This window comes from Oncorhynchus mykiss, chromosome 8 (assembly GCF_057628025.1).
Source record: "Oncorhynchus mykiss isolate SJ-2025 chromosome 8, ASM5762802v1, whole genome shotgun sequence".
Lineage (NCBI taxonomy): Eukaryota > Metazoa > Chordata > Actinopteri > Salmoniformes > Salmonidae > Oncorhynchus > Oncorhynchus mykiss.
The window spans coordinates 10,680,001-10,686,359 of NC_143029.1; the positions used below are offsets into that span (position 1 = coordinate 10,680,001).

General features: G+C 41.6%; 1 protein-coding gene across 2 annotated transcripts in view; it reads right to left on the minus strand.

The window, feature by feature from the left end:
* The window catches only part of LOC110529348 (serine/threonine-protein kinase PAK 6), a 39,582-nt gene extending 33,652 nt beyond the window's left edge, over positions 1 to 5,930 (minus strand). Inside the window, exon 1 of one of the 2 annotated variants that reach the window (XM_021611484.3) lies at positions 5,615 to 5,930. The gene's annotated coding sequence lies outside the window, so the exon portion shown is untranslated. Of the gene's footprint in view, positions 1 to 703; positions 1,022 to 5,614 lie in introns of those variants that run through there. The other variant, XM_021611485.3, reaches the window with a different exon arrangement.
* Positions 5,931 to 6,359: the final 429 nt, after the last annotated feature.

Sequence of the window (6,359 nt, forward strand, 5' to 3'; positions counted from 1 at the left end):
ACTGTCCTCTACCCAAAACATGTACTGTCCTCTAAGACAAAAATTATATTCAATATCAATTGAAGTGTTGGTTCTGTTTGTTTGATCTTCATTTATGAAGCCAAACATCCCACGTTTTGTTCCATCTGATCTATGTTCAATTCAGCGTTGGGGTCAATAAAAAAAGTAAACCAAATGTACTTTTTGAATGGACCCCAACATTGATTTGAACATGAATCAGATTAAACATAACTTGGGATGTTTTACTTCCTGAATTGACCGCAATTTACCCTGATTCAAATGTCAGCTCAAGCACCAGATAGAGTTGCAGTACTCCAATCTCTGTACAATGACTGGCAGAGCTACATAATGAGCTACTGTATGCCTTCCAACAGTGTTCATTGTAGCAGCCTGATGCCTTGTCTGTATCGTATCGTAGCGTATCAGAAGCAACCCTTTTGAAAACACACCAAAGAGAGACTCAGAGAAGAAGAAGACCAGAAGTCATTCCCACTACCAGCTCAGGGACAGTCCCTTCAGACAGTAGTACCCAGTTGGATCTCTCTCTATTCTGGCCTGGCACTGTTGTTGAAAAACTGCATGGTTTAATGCTCTGCTCTCAAATTCTGTAAAATGAACAGAGGTACTTGCTAGAGCGGGTTCTAAGAGAGACGAGAGAGGTGGTGAGCAGAAGCAGCAATTTCAGTTCCATTTGTTCACTCACCTGGTGGGAAGGGGTTTAGCTTCTTTGCGGGGAAGGTGAGGGGAGAGGGGGAGAGGGACTGGACCGGATCGGTGGATAAAGCTGGTTCCTCTGTGGCATGACGATGACCTATCTGTTCCTCCTTAGTTTACTCTATTCTAACGCTTGCCGTTTTGCCACATGGTCTGTAATGACTCCTCTCTCTCCTCCCCCTCTTCCCCTAGCCAGTGGAGCGTAGCTTTTTTTTTTTCTTTGTCCAACTCGCTCGCTTCTACCTCACAGCGCCTCCTCCCTTCCCCCGCCAAACCCCTGTCTCACCTCTTTCCTACAGGTAAGAGAGAGGATGAGAAGAAGAGGAATCAGAGACAGAAAACAGCTCTTACATCAATACCATCACCGTCTAATGAATGTGGCTCCTCTGTGAGGGAGATTGGAGTGGGAATGTGGTCTTTCTCTCTGTCACAATTCAAATTGTATTTATCACACACACCGAATACAACTGGTGAAGACTTTATAGTGAAGTGCTTGTTTACAAACCTTTTCCAGTGATGCAGAGTTAAAAAAAATAATAGAAAATAGTAACTAACACAAGAGGAATCAAATAAAATACACAATAATGTTGCTATAAATACAGGGAGTAACAGTACCAGATCAATGTGTAGAGGTACGAGGTATTTGAGGTACACTATATGACCAAAAGTATGTGGACACCTGCTTGTCGAACATCTCATTCCAAAATCATGGGCATTAATATGGAGTTGGTCCCCCTTTGCTGCTATAACAGCCTCCACTCTTCTGGGAAGGCTTTCCACTAGATGTTGGAACATCGCTGCAGGGACTTGCTTCCATTTAGCCACAAGAGCATTAGTGAGGTCGGGCACCAATGTTGGGCGATAAGGCCTGACTCGCAGTCGGCGTTCCAATTCATCCCAAAGGTGTCTGATGGGGTTGAGGTCAGGGCTGTGTGCAGAGCAGTCAAGTTCTTCGACACCTATCCAAACAAGTCCTTTATTTATTTATTTATTTATTTTACCCCTTTAGGGTAGCTTCTATAGCCATGACATCATTTTCTGGAATTTTCCAAACTGTTTAATGGCACAGTCAACTTAGTGTATGTAAACTTCTGACCCACTGGAATTGTGATACAGTGAATTATAAGTGAAATAATCTGTCTGTCAACAATTGTTGGAAAAATTACTTGTGTCATGCACAAAGTAGATGTCCTAACGGACTTGCCAAAACTATAGTTTGTTAACAAGAAATTTGTGGAGTGGTTTAAAAACAAGTTGTAATGACTCCAACCTAAGTGTATGTAAACTTCCGACTTCAACTGTATATGGTCTAGTGAGTGTGTATATGGTGTGTTTATATAAAGTCTAGTGAGTGTGTATATGGTGTGTGTATATATAGTCTAGTAAGTGTCTATATGGTGTGTATATATAATCCAGTGGGTGTATGTAGGATCAGTGCAAGATAGAGTCAGTGCAGATAGTTTCTGGTACCATTAATTTACTATTTAGCAATCTGGCTATTTAGCAGTCTTATGGCTTGGGGGTGGAAGCTGTTTCTGAGCCTGTTGGTCCACTCTGGTACCATTTGCCGGATGGTAGCAGAGTGAACCATCTATGTGGCACATTACACACACAAAGAGCTTGAAAGGGCTGCTCTCCTACACAGTGCAGGCTCAGGCTTGTCTTTGAGAGCCGGGTGCGTTCCTGCCTTCAGGCCCTGAAGCACATAGCTGCTTTAAGCCTCTCTCTATGGCTGGTGACTCATCCAACACGCCACAGCTGAATTAGTGTTCGTGTGGAGTCACCCAGCTTGGGACAACTCCCCTTGGTAACGGTTGATGGCCACGGTTACAGATCCACGCCAGAGAGGTTAGAAAGGGAGATTTTACGGTCCTTAATACGGTTATTACTACCTAACTATTACTGAACAATAAATATTGACCAATGTGTTTTTGTATGAGTGAGGAAGAGAGAGCTGTAGGATTTTCATACTAAATGTACCTTTAATGAGAAGCATAGAATGAGAATTGTGAACAGGACGGAGTGAGTGAGTGAGTGAGTGAGTGAGTGAGTGAGTTAGTTAGTGAGGCTACGTGTAACAGTTTATGGTCTCAAACACCTGAGCCTCTAGAAAAAAGACAGGGATGTCAGTTACTTTTAACAACCCCTTTCCCCCATTTGTTCCCATCCGACCACTCTGACAGCTGATTGGCTAGCCGATCCCCTAACTTCACACATCGCTCCCCAATGAAGTTTCCCCTAGGTACAGATCTAGGATTAACTTCCCCTACTCCAATCCTAACCTTAAAACCATTAGTGGGTAAAATACAAAACGGACCCAAGATCACCATCAAGGGACAACTTCCCCCTATTCCCCTCAAGTGCCACACAGAGGTCAAGGCAGTGCTGCTTCTGAAGACGCAAAAATGACAGAAAAGTGTTATTTGGGTCATTGCATTTCCAAACCACCTGAGCAACCGTGACAGAATTTACATAACTGGTCACAAGACTGGGACTGCATCCCATATGGTACCCTATTAAGTACGTAGTGCACTATCTTTGACCAGAGCCCGATGGGCAACAGTGAAAAGTAGTGCAATATATAGGTTGCCCTTTGGAATGCACACTGGGGTTTCCCTTTTGCTAGTAACAACCAGTTTAGTGGTTGAATCACAGATAATCTAGAAGAAAGGTCAGTCTCGCAAAAAGACGCATTCTTGTGTTCTAACTACCTGCTATTCAAAGTGGTCTGAACAAATTAAAGGGAATTGTTCACAAACATTGGCACATCCTAAAATCCGATGATAGTCTCGGTAATGTGTTTTCGAACCTTCCCTTGGTCGTATTCTCGCGGGGCAGAAATCTCAGAGACCAATTGGTAAACTCTGATTTACCACCCCAAGATATTCCTGAACAACGTCTCTTTGCGACCCTACTGGATGGAAACTACAAGTGTAATGGCTGTGCTCAATGCAATGGCACTTATAAATGTAGATCCTTCAAACACCCACAAACAGGGAAATCGATCCCAATCAAAGGTGTTATTACGTACTCCACTAAGGCAGTTATTTATCTTATAACTTGTCCTTGTGGTAAAAATTATGTAGGTAAAACAAAGCGCGAATTAAAAGTACGTATCTCAGAGCATCGTAGCACCATTAGGTGTAAAAACTTTACTTATCCAGTTGCGGCCCACTTCTTGGAGGCAGGCCACTCGATTTCGTCTCTGCGTTATGTTGGCGTTGAACATGTCACCCTCCCTAGGAGAGGGGGTGACCTTGATAATTTATTGTTAAAACGAGAGGCTGCCTGGATCTTTAATTTAAAGACCCTTGCGCCCTTCAGTCTCAACGTAGACTTTGATCTGAAGCCATTCTTGTGATTATTGTGACTTTGCCATTGTAATTGTTTGCAAGCCTGTGTAGTCAAATGAATCTATGATCGTATGCTATCTATTTGTTGTTTGTATGCTGTTCTTTGTATGCCATTTTAATATTTGATAATTAACCAATGATATTAGGCCACTCTTGGCCAGGATTACAGACACCTGTGTCTTTTGACACTATATAAACGAGTCATCCCGCAGTGTTTGTGATTATACCCTGATGAAGACAGCTTGGCTGTCGAAACGTTGGTAATTACATTTTTGCATCTGAGCTCCTAGAGTGTGCGGCTCTCTTTTATTTTCATGAATCACAGATAAGCCAGGTCCTTGGGATGACAATCATTCACTCTTGTAAGCTACCACAGGGCAAGTCCAGACAGTGTAGTCACATGATTACTGTTAAGTTACAGTATGACCAGTTAGTGATACTTTAATATGGCACCTTCAGTGGCCCACAAACAGCAACATCTTCCTGGTTCACTGCCATATATAATGAGAAGTGCGAATGAACTCAGTGTACTTAATATATGCAAATAAAATCGAAACGCACGTGTCAACAGGCACAGAGCCAAATCCAAGTCCAAACTATTTCCGATGTAAAATGAAAATGAGTATTTCTTATAGGACAAGTTGGAGATTGAGTACCTCACACTCCACTTCAGACAGTCTTCTTCTGTTTGGTGCCTACTTAACATGACAGATGTGTCAACAACACCTGGTTGTCATTAGCGGCTGTGACACATTGAAGTCATGCAGGTGTAGGATAGGAGAGGGAGCTGTGACTCACAAAGACAACTTTCTGCACAGTACAGTGATAGGAGGAATGCCTGTCTTCAAGGGTTGCCGTGTTTGCTGGTTTCATTTCTAACCTTTTAGGATGGAAAAACGTCTAAACCAGGAACAACAGGGTAGAACATAAAATGGAAACCGTTTAACACTCCTTTTAACTCTAATGTTTACCTTCAGGTTCTCTATCATTCTGAAAAAATGAGAGCAAATTTGCACTGCAGGAAAGCTTAGTAAATTCTGCTGACAAACGATATGTCTATCTTGAAAGGACAGACAACAAAGCATGGTCACGGTCAGTGGGCCTTAAAAACTAACATCAAGCTCCTCTGTTATAGGCCTACTGGTAAACAAATCTGTATGTAAAACAGCAAGAGAAGGATGAGTCCAGGCAAGTGCAGAGTCGTTGGCTGATTAAGAGTGAGAGAAGTGGTTGGCTGACTCAGAGGAAGAAGCAGAGCCAGACATGATATCGGTGAACAAACTGACTGCCCACAAAGCATGAGCAATAGGCTGGTCCGACAGCTGCATTAAACCATTTCTAATTCAATTATGCCAAGCAGAGCTGCTCTATATTGAAAAGCCATGAAATACAAATACTGTACATTTCAATGATTAATATTACAAATTAAGGCTAATAAGTAATATGCTAGCCAGACCAACTTCCTTTTTCGGCAGTCTATATGCACTTGATCCAAATTCTCATAATTTTATCTTTATACCAATGGCACATTTAAAAAAAAAACTTACCACAGTTGAACTACTGTGCTTCGGACACCAATACTCCATCTCTGAATTGAATTGCTTTTCATTCTACCAACTTAGTTTTCCCTTGGACTGGACAAGTGTGTGACTTTTCTCAGTGGAGGCACTAGGTAGGGTAGAGGGAGGGAAAGGACTGTCTGTACTGTCAAGACACCAATCCATGAGCGACCAAGCGGGTTCCTCCTCTCTCTCTAGCAATATTCTGATTATGGAGGATTTTACTTGCAAACTAGCCGCCACTCCTCTCCTATCAAATATTAACTTCACCGTGGGATAAGCTTGTACGCCTCACCACCTGTCCAGGCAGGCAGGCAGGCAGACAGACGTCCTTGGGAGAGAGAGCGATTTCCTTGAGCCTCTGGCCTAAAGGCAGAGAGTTCGAGTGCTATTATTTAGAGTTAAAGAGCTAGTTCCATCTCATGGTCATTAGTCCACTTGCGATACAGTGGTATTCAAACTTTTTCAGCAGGTACCCCATTTTTCTGCCAGAAATCTAATGACACAAACTTAATTTTAAAAAAAAATCGGTCAATTTCCATTTTTACATCAACAAATAAGTGAATTGTTTTGTTTTCTCTTATCAAAATGAAAATAAACCAATTAATACATTTACATCTTTCAAATTATCTATTTTTTTTTTTAAATATATTGCCCCCCCCCCCTCAAATAAATTTTTACATTTTTATAAATAAATAAATAAATATATAAATATATATATATAAATATATAT